The sequence below is a fragment of the Orbicella faveolata genome, unplaced genomic scaffold (genome assembly GCF_042242905.1).
Source record: "Orbicella faveolata isolate gen_17 unplaced genomic scaffold, um_ofav_v1 contig_2, whole genome shotgun sequence".
Taxonomy (NCBI): Eukaryota; Metazoa; Cnidaria; class Anthozoa; order Scleractinia; family Merulinidae; genus Orbicella; species Orbicella faveolata.
In genome coordinates this window covers 31705637-31720450 of record NW_028301547.1, presented here as the reverse complement: position 1 = coordinate 31720450, position 14814 = coordinate 31705637, and the positions used below count along the sequence as shown (strand labels likewise).

General features: G+C 39.2%; 1 long non-coding RNA gene and 1 other non-coding gene across 3 annotated transcripts; both read right to left on the bottom strand.

The window, feature by feature from the left end:
- Positions 1 to 7033: 7033 nt before the first annotated feature.
- On the bottom strand, positions 7034 to 13458 carry LOC110051578 (uncharacterized). Of its 2 annotated transcripts, none has more exons than XR_002296959.2 (10): positions 13395 to 13458; positions 12646 to 12721; positions 11827 to 11854; positions 11562 to 11603; positions 10822 to 10873; positions 9783 to 9830; positions 9506 to 9570; positions 9238 to 9284; positions 7742 to 7774; positions 7034 to 7137 (listed from the first exon to the last, which is right to left on the bottom strand). It is a non-coding gene; the product is annotated as an uncharacterized LOC110051578 (long non-coding RNA). The 2 variants fall into 2 exon arrangements; XR_002296960.2 differs by lacking the exon at positions 13395 to 13458 and adding an exon at positions 12829 to 12985.
- On the bottom strand, positions 11938 to 12008 carry LOC149112837 (small nucleolar RNA SNORD52). Its single transcript, XR_016207579.1, has one exon. It is a non-coding gene; the product is annotated as a small nucleolar RNA SNORD52 (small nucleolar RNA).
- Positions 13459 to 14814: the final 1356 nt, after the last annotated feature.

Below are 14814 nucleotides of genomic sequence, written 5' to 3'. Positions count from 1 at the left end.
AGTTATAATAATGCCGAGGGTCCGGCTGCTGCTGGACACGCAAAGATGGTTGAAAAGCGACGTTAGACTCTCATCCCACAAAACAGCCACCTAACTGTCACTAGATAAAGGTTTCCCTTCTATTTTTAACGGTATGCTAGCCCAGACACTCTTTGTCTATAGATTTATTGCAATTAAGGTCATCTTCGCAACACCCGTTTGTATGCAATCGAATCTAGTTAATCCCAGTAATATTTGCACGTAAAGTAAAGTCACGCGAGGCAATAAGAGAGCTGGGAGATACGACACGAAATGTGAACAAAAAGCAGAAGAATATGTAGTGGGACACGGCTTGCAGACCAACATCAGTGGCGCTCTTCTGTGGAATTGGCCTCGAATTAGCTTGAGTGTATCAAGAATTGAAACGACTACTGAACTATGAACTCTAGCGTCAATTATCGCTTCGCTCTCAGACGTTCTTCCACATGCAGTAAATAACTGGCACATATTTGTCATGCCAACTTAACTTCTTCACATTTTTCAGTCTAATACGGAGGAAATGGGAGGCATTCCGTCATCCGACAAGAGGCATGCACGAAAGTTAAGTCCAAACACGGCAATGAAAATAAACGTCACATATCTGTGGCACTAAAATGCAATGAAGTCGACTGCCCAATTCATCAGTCACGTTTCACGTTTGACAGCTGTCTGGAATACGATATGTGAACTATGTTTTTTTCATGTCAGAGTTTTTCCAAACATGTTGAACGGCGATCTCATGACCTACTTGAGATGAATGTTCGAAGTTCATACAAAAAACTAGCGAGTTGGAATCACCTTGAGTTGTAATAGAGACCAAATGAAAGTACTGTTCGATAGCTGTTATTTGAATGGTCACACACTAAAGATTCATTCATATAAAGCGGATAAACCTTGCAGAGCACTTTAACAGTAGCAAATGAAACTATAATGCTAGATTACTGTTATTTGACTGGTCACACAGTAAGGATTCATTCATCTGTTCATGTAAAGCCGATAAACCTTGTAAGGCACTTTGACAGTAACAAGTGAAAGCGCACTTGACCTGCGATACATCAGAGATCTGACAACGTTGCACGACGATCTCGCGACACACCTTAAATCAAGGTATTTTGTAAAATATTGAAAACTAGTTAGTAGCTAGTTGATAGTACACAACCAAAAGAATGTAACGAATAAAAAGTGTTACTCAATTTTTATTCCATTTAGTGGTTTTATTACTGCTATTTTAGCCTGACACTTAAATAAAGTTATTACTTACTTACTTACTTACTAACAGTTTAGAAAATGGACGCAATATTGCTTATGTGGTTTCGTGCAAAAGGTATTATTTCTATCGTATTCTGCGAAAGGTACATGAAAGGATATAGGCCTAAAACCTGGGGAGGGGTACTCCCAGAAAAATCGGGTGGGGGTGTGCGACCCGCTTCCCAAAACCCTTACCCTATTTATGACCAAAATCTGCGGTATTCCCCACCCTATTAAATGACCTGACCAAAAATTCGAAACCCTATTTATGACCATACCCTTAAATCAAAACCCTGTTTCAGACCTGCGTTGTAATAAGTTCCCGAGTTCAGACCAATGTTAAATTACCGTAAACATAATTTGTGAAGGGCTTTTGTTGATTTTCTTTTCGATAATGACGAAAAAGTGGCTCCTTTTTAAAAATATACCCATATCAAGGCTAGAGTGCAAAAACCATACCCTATTTATGACCAAAATGGCTGAAAAACCATACCCTTTAGGACCGCACATACCTGTATAGCCCATATGAGGGAGTACCCCCCCCCCCTCCCCGTGGCCTAAAACTTGTACGCCGGTTTTAATTTGATAAAGCTCCAAGTTTAAATAAAAGATTCCATCCATCCACCCATACATCCATTCCATCCTACATATATTGACCTGTAAAGCTTCACTCCGGCTTTGTGGAGTACCCCTTCCCCTTTCCTGGAGAGGGGATTACCAGCACTGCCATCTCATGACAGCACCGGACACGTGTATAGTGTTTATACACGTGTATAGCGACTATATACTAGTTATGCAATGTTCTCTCGTGGTATACCACGGACTATCCCACGACTCACTTGTATTTTCTTTTAAGTAACAGCTATCTATTATTTATTCTTTTCCCTGTTTCCACTCGAGCACAAGTGACAAGTGGATATTCCATGGTATATCACGAGAGAGCATTGCATAACTATTTTATAGCATGCCATAGAATATTCAGTGGCCAAGACAGAAAATGTGACATACGCGCGGATACATAATGAGAAGGTTGGAGGCTTCCTGTCTTCTGAGTGGCTGTATTTTTTAATGGCAACACGTGTATAGTATAGATACACGTGTACGGTGTATATACACGTGTATCTACACTCACGTGTAAATGCACAAGTCCAACTTATTTCGGGGTGATTTAATTAACTTATAAACTTCTTTAAACATGAAAACTTTGACGGGAACATTTCAAGAACATTTTTAAACTCGAATCGCTTTTCGGCCCAAACGCAGAAATTCTTAAAAAACCTGTATTTGTCCTTCCCGATGACTACCTTAATCTCTTTTGATAACTGGACCTTCATCGTTATGACGAGGAATGTGAAGAGATAGTTTCAGACCACACAGTGTTGTAACGCACAGGTTATCATGCTATCTTGCAATCAGATATATTAAAGATGAGGCGGCGAAAGAATTCTAGCTGGGGCACTATCTTGAAATAAGCTATGGTCAGTTTTCGCAACCCATGAACTCTCTCCTACGCTTTAAAAGCACAGTGAGACCAACGGAAAAAAAAACAGCTATGTCTCGTAGTCGATAAATTAATATACACAGAGTTGGACTCCGCAGTCACGTTTCTCAAGTCATGGGGAAACAAACACGCGAACTAGGAAAATAAATAAATGAAAAACGCGTCAAATTAGAGCAATCTTCACCAGTGTCTCCGCTTGGATGAAGGCTTGGAAACGGTCTGCATTTTCCCCTACGATTAACTAACAGTCTTGCTGAAAGACTTCATCAATTCACGAGGGTGGGAGGTTTGATAGTTGAACGAATGCCTTGCGGCGGATTTCTCAGACAGAGAAACACAAACCTTTTCGTCCTACACACCTGTATATATTGACCTGTAATTAGTATAGTTCATAACGAGTGATACAAATATTGACTTATAATTGGATGTAGAAGGCTGGTCAAAAATAAATGTGAAAAAAATCATTGCGGGTTTCCTTCACGGCCCGACAAGACAAGCCCACTCTGCAAAATCAACTGAAACTAACAGAATCTGGTCTTACAATCGGCTTACGATGTACGTGCCCGGACATTGATACACTTTTTAAGGCGATAATCTCCAATGTAAACCTTAAAGTAAGTAATTGAGCTCTTTTAACACGCTTCTTGGGGAAAATCCTATCGCTTTAACTTTATCTTGTGGTTTTTCGGAGGGATTTGCGGTGCAAAAACCGGAAAAGAATGTTGACCATCAAAATGTTTGCGAATAAAATGAATGCCAGCTGCAACATTTTTTCGTCTCGAACTACCCGATACGAATACATGGTACGTTTAAGTCTTTATAAGCATCGAATTCTTTGTATACTTTCATTTACCAACAGGATGGTGTTTGGAGTGCCTTTGTTGGGAAGTCAGCCATCTATCAGCTAATTCTTTTTTTGGCTGTTTGTCAACTGTCACTAAGTCAGTGGTAAAACGGGGAGATATAAGTCAGTGATAATTTGTTAGCGAGCATTTGAAAATTTGGGCCGCAGTCAAAAAAGTTGCGGTAATTAACCGCATTTACAAGCTTCTTTAATCTACGGAAGGAAAAAAAGAAGGTAGCGTCTATTTCACTCTCTTAATCCGTCCATCTAATGGGATGTGAATGACTTTGATGCCCGGGGGGGACTCGTCGTACCTTTCTGGGTTTAAAAAGGCAGTTTTGGTACCTCGTAGGGTGTAGAGTCTCAAAAGGTCCACTCCGGGGGTCCACTGCAGGAGCTTTTGCGGTAACTTTTAGGGTATTGAGCCGAACAAAATATGACAGATTATGTGCCGTTTTAGAATTAGTACCTATTTAAGGTGAAAACATTTTAAGCCACGCCCACAAAACAGGATCTTGGTACCTCTAAAGGGGCTCTTTTCAAAACTTCCGACGAGCACCCCCGTCTCTTTTATACGGGAGTTCCCCCTCTCCCCCTCCGGGCTTAGATGCCAGCAGTTTAATCTGAGGTTAGTTTGAAGTCCGCGATTATCTGATGCATGCAAGCTTGGAAAACTATTGTCAGTGAATTTCGAGTTTCAGCCATTAGGAAATCCAACACTGCATGAGCAGACAGACATGCCTGATTACATGACCTACCGATATTAAAGAATAATGGTCTGTTCCATATATTAATGACTTTAAAAATTGCATTGCTCACTAGGAAAGATCTATCCGGTTCATTATACCATCATGACAGCCGGAAACGAAATAGTTCACTACGAAAACAATTTCTTACTCAAATACCATTTTCCGTATAATGACCGAACACCTTAGAAGGACTTTCAAATATCGACGAATCTTCAATTCTTATAATACAGTCAAACATTACCCGAGTATCAACAAGCAGATTTCGAAAGCTGTCTCGTCAAAGTGACTTGATCGATATGTGCGATATACCGGCCTCACCGATCTTAGGCAGCACAAGATGTGTAAATAGGCGGCCATTTTATACGAGTTGCTTCCTGCATGTTGGAAAACGAAGCTTCCTGAACCCCCCCCCCCCCTCCACCCTCCCTTCCCTTCCCTCTGGGGGATTACTCTCTTATATGGGTTATTTAGGAATGTACGGCCTCCAGTTAAGGGTATGGTCTTTGAGCTGTTTTGAGTGGAAGCCCTTCTCAAATGTTCACGCTAATGGCAGCCATTTCTAGTTAGCTGCGGTCATGTGTTAGAGCCATGTACTTCTTTAGAGATGTGAAATGGTGTAACGTTTTCTGGCTCAGGTCTGAGATAAGGCAAGGGTTCCAAGGCGCGGGCCTCAAACTCCTACTACCAAAAACTTTGGGGAGTACTTCCTGCGGGTTCGCGCCAAACCTAGTCTCCTCCGCAGTCGTTTTGTGGTATGCAACAGCAGCCGTTTCTTTGGGGGAAGCGTTGCGTGACATCCCAAAAAACGGCTGCGGAAGAGACTACGCCAAACCAGACTCATATGAAAATGCGTTCCCTCTACAGGTTCATTTTCATGTAATTCAAACACATTTTCGTATCAAAGGTTTTGCACGAGGCCCGGTCCGGATACAGAAGCGGAAACACGGGTCGAAGCCCTCTCAAATTCTAACTGGTTTATAAAAATCCTTCATAGCTGGCACAAAAATTCGAAACCAAATAATAAACAAACTACATCAAGTTCATTCAGACACTGAACGGGAGCTCCCCGACTGTGCTGACAGTAGCCGGAAGTGAAACCATATCTTGCGGTAGTTTGTCTAAATTACAGGAAATGTGGTTCATTCATTTCACGTACAAAGCTATAAGCATATCTTTCCTGCGGCTTTTATGAAGGTTATGTTTGTCGCGCGGTTGTCTTTGATACCGGCTCGGAAGTGCTGATCCAATATAAATATGTTTCTTCTGCAGCTTGGTATACTTCATAGACGATATGGAGCATTGTTGAAACCAACTTCACCAAATGATATTTAGGTAAGGTTTGACAGGAAAGTTAACAAACTACCTTGTGCAAAACAAAGTTTACCAGCAGGTTAATCCATCTGCAAGTTACTGTGAAGGGCCACATTTCTCTATAGATGATTTTCAACGCTTGACCGAACTGTACCGTAATGGTGGTTGCAGTGTTCACATTTCTTGCCATCACATGTAAAATTGCTACTGCAATATGTAATCAGTGGTGAATGAAATATCCACTATTGTATATCGATGTCAGTCATCACTTCAATGCAACGGAAGTCGTCAATCCAGATATTGGAAAAAAAAAAAAAAAAAGTACTTGTACCGACATGAAAATTTCTCTCTCACCATTTTTCACTGATCAGTGTTTTGTTCTGGTTGAAGTTAAAGCCTGGTCCTCATTAGCGACGCAAGCACAAGCATAGTAAAAGAAGCTTATGCTCTAGTGAGGACAGCCATGACAGAAGCATAAACATAAGCATAATAAAAGAAGCTTATGCTCTAGTGAGGACAGCCATGACAGAAGCATAAACATAAGCATAATAAAAGAAGCTTATGCTCTAGTGAGGACAGCCATGACAGAAGCATAAACATAAGCATAATAAAAGAAGCTTATGCTCTAGTGAGGACAGCCATGACAGAAGCATAAACATAAGCATAATAAAAGAAGCTTATACTCCAGTGAGGACAGCCATGACAGAAGCATAAGCAAAACAATATCAAAACCTTGCGTTCTTCTTATGTTCATGCTCATGTCGCTATTGTGTGCAGTGAGGACATGTTGGCATAAACATAAACATAAGCCCATGACTATCAGCCAATCAGCAAGCACTTTATGCTTATGTCAACGATGTCCTCACTGAACATAAGCATAAGCATAAGAAGAAAGCTTATGCTTATGTCGCGGCTGTCCTCACTAGCGCATAAGCTCCTCATGCTTATGTTTATGCTTGGGTCACAAGTGAGGACTGGCTTACTCCACCGATACTAAATAAACATGCTGAGCAGATGGTTTACATCACTGGACAGTTAGAAATGTTCTGCAATTATCACATACAACCAAGTTATATCCTTTTCCCTCGGTTTTCTTGCACCATACATGACAAGCCAAGAATTTTCACAGAGAAATTTCAGTTAATGCTCATAACAGGAAAAAGAAAAGGGGCCTCAAAAACAGCTGGTAAAAAACACCACGATCAGAATGGCAGCACAAAATCCTATCCCACCTCACCTTACTATTTTGTTCATTTAAATAAACAGCCACAAGCAGTACTTATGCAACGAGTTCATATACCACACCAGTAGAGTACTTCAATTTTCTGTTAACGTAACCACCCAATAAATGTTATCGAGAAGTAAAGTTAATCAATCTTTATTTTATCTTCAACTTTAAATATAATATTGGCCGCAATATTTGTCCATCACATATTTCATGTTCATTCCCATTGAAATGGAAAACCCTGCAAATGAAAGAACACATTTTTGGTTATTCTCACAATATTACAACAGCAGTAAACCATTTGAATAAGAACAGCCTATTGAGTACTGTCAAAGTTTGGCAAAGAAAAGGCTAAAATGGGTTGCAACTTGGAACAGCAGTACCTCACTCTATCAGTGGTTTCGTTAACATTTTTCGCCAGAGGGCAAGGCGGGTACAACTATCAGAACTGAACTTCTTTGTAAGAAACACTTTCCGCTGGATGGTCAAACCCGGGGGGCAAAATCGTCTTCACAACCAGTCAACTTGCCCGGTGCCCAGTCCCTTAAGAAACCCCTGCTCCATCAGAACATACTTCACTGTACCTTTGATACTGTTCACTACCTTTGTAATCTAATGTAAGATTTTCCCTCGCCCAAGAAGTCCCGTATACATAGTACCCACATGGCAAAGGGATGGTGTGGTCAGACAGTTCTGGCTTGCCACAGGGTGGCAAAGAGCTTATCATCATTGTCGATATGATGGGGAAAAAAGTTGCACATCATTCCACACATTATAACTTGCAGGTAACATAATTCACAAATACACCAAATCTATACTAAACCTCTAAAGTCCACAAAACTTACCAACTTACATTTCCTGAGCTTTCAAGTTCATGCCTACAAAATACAATACAAGCAACAATTTTATTTTCAATGAAAATTAGAGGAACCACTTGGAGCACATGGTTTCTTTTAATCAAACCAGTCAGACATCCAAGGAATTAAAACCATCAGCAAGATGCAATTACCTTTCTGGTGGAAACTGCGAACATGGCTGATGATCATCACACTGGTTTTGATGTACATGTGTGAATCTATATTGTTGTACCACCTAGAACACCTCATTTACAGTTTTTTATTAAACACTGAAACTAATTTATCTCAAAAATGGGCAATGTTAAAGAGGGTCTCTTACAGTTCACCGAGAAGCACTCCTTAAAGTGGTACTGTGACGAAAATTGCATCTTTCCTATCGCAGCAATTTTAAAACATAAACAAGTAGCCTTTGCGAGAAGAAAAATGCTGTTTACAACATTCAAATGTCTTTTTTCATTCCAGAAATATTCAAGTTTTTAAAATATCCAAATTAGCCCAGTCATGATGTCATACACTTAACCAAATTTTGATCAAATATGATGAAAAAAATATATCTCAGCCAATTTGTATCAGAAATGTTTGATTCTTTACAGTAAGATTCTACTAAATGTGCTCCACAATATGAGCTTAACAGTTTGGTTAACATGGCAATATATTGGCCTCCCCATTATTAAAGGCCTTTCTGGCCACCTTTGGTGTTCCATTTTAATATTTGCAAATTGCACCCCATATGCATGATCCAGCAAGCATATAAATGTGTTAGCTCAAGTTTGTGGCCTTGTTTAATGTTTTGCAAGCTGAAAATCACTAGCATATTGAAATCAAGTGGGTAGGGACTGGAAAAGAGTGAGTTGCCATGGGAACAGAATATTTTATAGCAGTAGGTGTGTATCCTGTAGAACTATTAGCCCACGAAGTTTCAATGGTCTGCCCTGCAAATTGACCAAGATAGCTCCATTTATATACTTCATATAAAATTGGGTTGAGTGCATAACGTCATCAGTCATCCATTTGCATATTTTACACATTTTTCAAACTTAAATATCTCCAAAACTAATGCAGATCATTGCAAACAGTAAACGGCATTTTTATTCTTTCATGGAATTCTATGTGATATACCTAAAAAAATCAAGGGGGAAAAATTTGATCATAGTACCACTTTAACTTTCACCACAAAATTAATTCTACAGTCAAAACCGCTCAAGTTCATCAAGTGAAGCCAAATAAACACAAGGGACTGGATGTTCTAACTTTTGACAAGAAATTATGTTTCAGTCAAAACCAATCAAGCATTTGGTCAGGTGAAGTTAGTCCAGTCAACATTTGAGGTTTGAATGAACATACAACTAAATGTACAAGAAATCAAATTTTAAAATTTTGTTTCGGGGAGAAAACCCAATTAATCAACTTGACTTCCAAAGCTCATTGCCTCACTTTACTGTATCTGCATTGTCAATTTGTTGGTTTGTCTAGAGTGAACTTACCAGCTATTTTGCTTCTTTTGAATAACCTTTTGCCCACATGTGTACATCTAAATCAAACAGACATCTTGTAAGTAATTTAGCTTTAGTTCTAACTGAAACAACTGGCAACTCTCAGAGCCAACCAGTCAGACATCCAAGGAAATGAAGCCAACATTAAGATGTGATTATCTTTCTGGTGGAAACTGCGAATATAGCAATTTATCATCATTCTGGTCACAAAGTCACACCTAGTATTTTCATCAATAGTTGCAACACAGAGGGAACTTACCAGAACCCATCTTGGTTGAAGTTAATTTCTTAGCTTTTCCTCGACAATCAACGCGCATTGTGGGTCTGAAATCAACAAATCACTGTCAATAAATCTCAGAGGACTTCATTGTTAGAGTAAAAGTTTTATATATATAGTTAACCAGTCAGACATCCAAGGAAATTAAGCCAACATTAAGACGCAATTATCTTTCTGGTGGAAACTGCGAATATGGCAATTTATCATCACACTGGTCAAGTAAACATGTTAACAGGACAGTAAAAACTTTCATGCTCACCTCACTGTGCATTCTTCAGTAACCCTTGAAGCTCTGTCTGTAGTACAGCTAGAATGTAAAAAGAAATATTTGTATATGGTAACTCAATTTTTATACCTAGCTTAAATAACCTGGTGTTCAACCCACAGTTCAGCTAAATTTATCCCCTTATAATTGTGAAGATCTTTAAACTGCATGGCAATGCTAGTGGGGCTATAACTTACTTCTAACTAGCTTTAAAGGTGTTCGATTTTTTCAGTTGTAGGGCTTAAAACCACAGCACTGAAGCATGAATTTATTATTCTCCACCCTTTATATTTAATCTTAATTCTGCACAGTACTAACAAGTTTTAGGTTTAGTTTAGTGAAAGAAACGGAGAAAAAACTTCTGCTCTGACAGCATGTAAAGACTTGTGTTTAGACAGTTTGGTTTCTTCAGTTGAATTCTTTGATTTGTTTTGAATTGCTCACTTTTACTTAAGAATGAAGTTTGTTTAATTGCCAAAAACTGACTTCTTAAGTTCTTTATTTGATCTTTCATGCTATAATTCAGATATCTGGATCCTTTAAGATATCAGGTCCGTTGGGCTGTCCTCATTGTGGGTCTGGAAATTTAAGGGGATGGATAGGAAGAGTTACAGGAACAATGCAAAGTTCATAAGCTTCAACACCTAGAGACATCCTAAAAAAATCCCTTACTTCAAACTAACTTGAGCTGACACTAGTGAATACAAAGAACAAAAACTCTGGTTTGGTTGCCATTGTGGAGAAGTGGCCATTAAAGAGAGGTTAAAATAAGAGTGAATGTGTGGTCCAACTGTCTGCTGGGACAATAAGAAGTGGCCCTGGTTGTGAGGTGGCTATTAGTGGAGGTTCTACTGTGTAAGGAAAACATAAAACCCAATAACCTGATGCAGTCAGAGAGGTTTGGCTTGGTCACATAGTGACGGAAGGGTTATCTTCATTGTCGATAAGATGGGGAAAAAAGTTTCACTCATCACCCTGCATCATTTCTGTTCCTACTACTTTCAGATAAAACTTGTAATCTGAAGAAACTTACCCAAGGCACAGAAGTTGCTGAACTGCATTTGTTGTATAATTTTAAAGAGTATCTGTAAGAGATTTCCATCTGTTAAATACAGTGATTTCAAGCAGCAAGAAACAAGAAGCTTAAAATGGAGAGAATCAGCCTGACGTGTCATCTCAGCATCTTTGATAAGACAGGGATAACTGAAAGTTTCTCATCACAACTCTCCATTTTGAAAAACAATTTTCATTAACATGATAGAAAGGGAATCATTACTGATGTTGTGCCTCTGGAAGGGCCTGAATAGAGGCCAACAGCTTACCTGCAAAGCAGAACATTAAATGCAGCTATTTAGTTTTGAAAAACTTTCGCCTTCAAACACCATTCATCACTTTCACACTAAGTAAAAATCTAGGGTTGAGCCTATCTTGCGGTTGCTCGTGAGACTCTTAGTAGGGACAAACCAAAAGATGAGTTCTAAGTTAAGCTGTCCCCAGTAACCATTCCACAAGGGACTGCAAGATGAGATTTTCCCCAGATATCTTCTCATTTCTGAAGTGGTAGGCCCTAGTCACAAAATTAAATCTTAGTTACATTGCTAGTGTCAAAGAGACTTAAATTAACATTGGCAGTTAAGTAAAACACTTTTGTACAAAAAAAAAACTTGTGTGTCTATCCAGTAAATGTACCTTTCTTAGATGTAACTCAACACCTTGTAGTGTCAGAGTCAACAAGCTACATGTAATTTCTTAAACCAAATATTTGGCACTTACCATTGTCAGACAGAAGAGGAAGCAGTTTTCAAATGCATCTCACTGAAATAGTAGGACAACAAAGTGAATTTTTTAAACAAGACAAGATGAAGAATTGGTCTAACATATGCTGCAAGCTACCTCAGAAGAAAAATGCGTTCAGCGTGCAACAATCATAATTGTGCACTCATACAAGAGGTGTCAGAAAGGAGTTTTCATCATATGTAACTTGTCCTGATGTGAATTTAAGCAAGACACTTTCTCTTTCTCGAAAGTACTTTCTCACCTGGTCTAATGTACCTCATCCAAAGGACCTGAAAGCAAAGCAACAGAACAGATTTTTACTTCTTCTACTGACCTTATTTTCCCATAAAAGATACAAGATAAATAAGTGACAGAATCAGAACATCAAAATTTTCTTCAAGACCATGTCATTCAGAGACTCTAGTCTAAGATCTCATCATACCATCACTCAATGCAAATTCTAAGGGACTGCTTGCACTCTGTGGGTACCATCAACTTTACTCTCACCAATCATTTCTACATTTGATAACACGTCGTCTACCTTTAGATAACACTTACGTATGTCATGCAAAGTGGTTCTAAATTTTAAGTTTGTAGATGAAACTTCCAAGTGTGAAACCATTTAAATAAAAGAAGCACCCCTTTTGGCAACCTAACTTGTACTGCAAGTCCAGATGAAGTCCCAGATTACGACATTTGCAACGCAAGGTATTAAGCTGTATTTTCACATGGCATTTTTGTAAATATTATAATATCAGATATAGACCCTTTTCATAAATGGCTGCCAATTATAAATTCTTTTGTAAGTATTAAAATTAGCCTGACTAACCTCGTTGATAATTCAAAAGAATTTTTACTCCCAAATGAGTTTAGTGAGGCTAATTTAAATACTTACAAAAGAATTTTAAATTGGTAGCCATTTATGAAAAGGGTCTATCAAAAGTGGTAAAAAAAGATTGGGTGGATGCTCTCTCAAGTAGGGTTAATCTTCACTGGTGAACAAACAACCAGTGACCACATCTTGTCTCAGTGTAGTTCCAGATATCCCACTCTTAAAAGATCTATTGTAACCTTTCCTTACCATTGGTAAGAGGTGAAAAAAAATCCCAGTGTCACTGATTTTTTTGTGGCCTTTAGAAGACCTCCACTACAAAATGCTGTAAATGAAAAAAAGAAATTGAGAGAGTAACATCAGTGCAATGCTTTCAAAGTCAGAAATTTTTCCCAAAAGAGAGAGATATGAAACGCAGCCAGGCAAATTTACCAGAAAACAACCATACTGTCTGATACTCAAGCACCAGCTTCAGACAAATGCCTCGATTCGACATCATAGTTCACAAAGAAGCTACACAAAACGCGATGCTTCAAAGATTAATCAGGCTCGTCATCTTGTGTCATCACCAGCTGGAACGCCGAGAACGACTGGCTTTGATATTAATTTTCTTCTAAACCCCTAAACTCACTCGCATAGCGATCGATCGATCTTGCCGCCGTTTTGAACACAAATTTTAAGCTTAATTCGATTACTGTACTCGCTACTTTCAATCGAGACTGCAGATTATGACCGAAGCCGAAATATTTTACCTTCTCTTTCATCATTTAGATGTTCAAGTACCTTTAAATAAGACTTTTGACCTCTCATGGCCGTTTCGAACGCGAATTAAAGCGAACACGTGGTACCAAGTATTCATCCACAATGAGTCTTACAAACCAATTTCATTATGAACAACCGTCGACCTAAGATTAAGCAACGTCTAAAGACTTCAGAACTTGATCCAGTATCTGTAGTAGTTGCTACTGAACCAATCTAAGCTTGAAATAACGACTTACCATAGCATAACCGTCCGTCAACGTCCGCCATCTTTCGTACCTCGTGCAAACTGGCTTGTGGCAATGATTTTATAGTAACTAGCACGTGATCAAAATGCAATACGACGATTGGTTCTCATCTGTGTGACGGTGAGTGGCGACGAGTTTCGTTAAAGACTTGCGCACTCTTGCACCTCGTTCCCAGGATCCTAAACGACTTTATTTTCTGAGTGGAACACTTGACATACCGTTCCTTGTTGTGCAAACTTGACGAAACGAGTGACTCTCGAGAGTTCCGTTACCGGCTCAAATTTAAGTAGTTTTAAGTTATATTAGCCACGATGTTTTGGATTACTGATGTCCAAATGGGTACGCACTCAAGCACGCGCGAAAATCAGTTCCAGTAGCTCTCGCTCGCGTCGACTTGCCGCCGCCCATTCAACTAACCCAGGGGAAGTGAGGGCTATCTGCAAGTCTATCCATACGCTTCAGTGCTTCAGGATTAAGGATTCTAAAGGGTAATGTTCGGTTTTTATTATGTCAGACGTCTTCTGTTGCTTTTGGACGACTGGCAAAAGCCGAGTCTATTTTTAGTATGTCTCGACGCGAGAGGCAACACCCATTCACAGTATGGTCACGTGTCACATCCTGCTACATTGAGGCCGGGTATCCCTGGGCTTATCGGGACTTAAAGTTCTTTTAGAGACGGTGGCATTTAATTAAAAAGGCGCCACGCGCTTGTTAAAATCTCTCGAAATTTTGATGCGACACACACAATTGTCCAAAGATGATTTATATTCGGACCAGTAGCATCAACAGCCATGCAAAACAAATGTCAGCGTCAGATTTCCCAATATTCGGAGTCAAGTAAATGAGTAGAGCGCAAACCTCGTAGAATAATTAAGTGCCGGTTTGTATTGTTACAAGCCCTTGAGCGAGTGTAACTTGGAAAAATATTCAACATCACGAACAGTGTAAATCCTTAATTGCTCGAGTTTTCATACGATTACTCAATTATTATATGTCCGAGAAAATTACGAACTCTCGCGGTGCAGTGCAAATTAAAAGTCATCGATTAATTGGCCTGCTCTCAGCCAGTCATAATGAAGTAACTTTCTCAGTCATATAATAAATATGGGTTGATTACATTTCAATATCGTATGTGAAAAATTACCCTTACAATAGAGGGCTTTCGACTTGTTTATTCTATTGAGAAATTTCACGCCAAACACCATGGCAATTTTGTAATTTCATATGTGAAATTATAAATTAACGCTGAAATGTCGCGACAAAATTAACGTGAAATTTGTCGCCCACGATATTAAGGGCTTAACTGAGGGCCGCGTTGTTGTTCAGTGGTACGGTGCTTATTCGAGGACAACGTTTTTTTTTTTTTCGAATAAATACTTGCGTCTTCCTCGAGCGCGCGAGAGAGGTACAC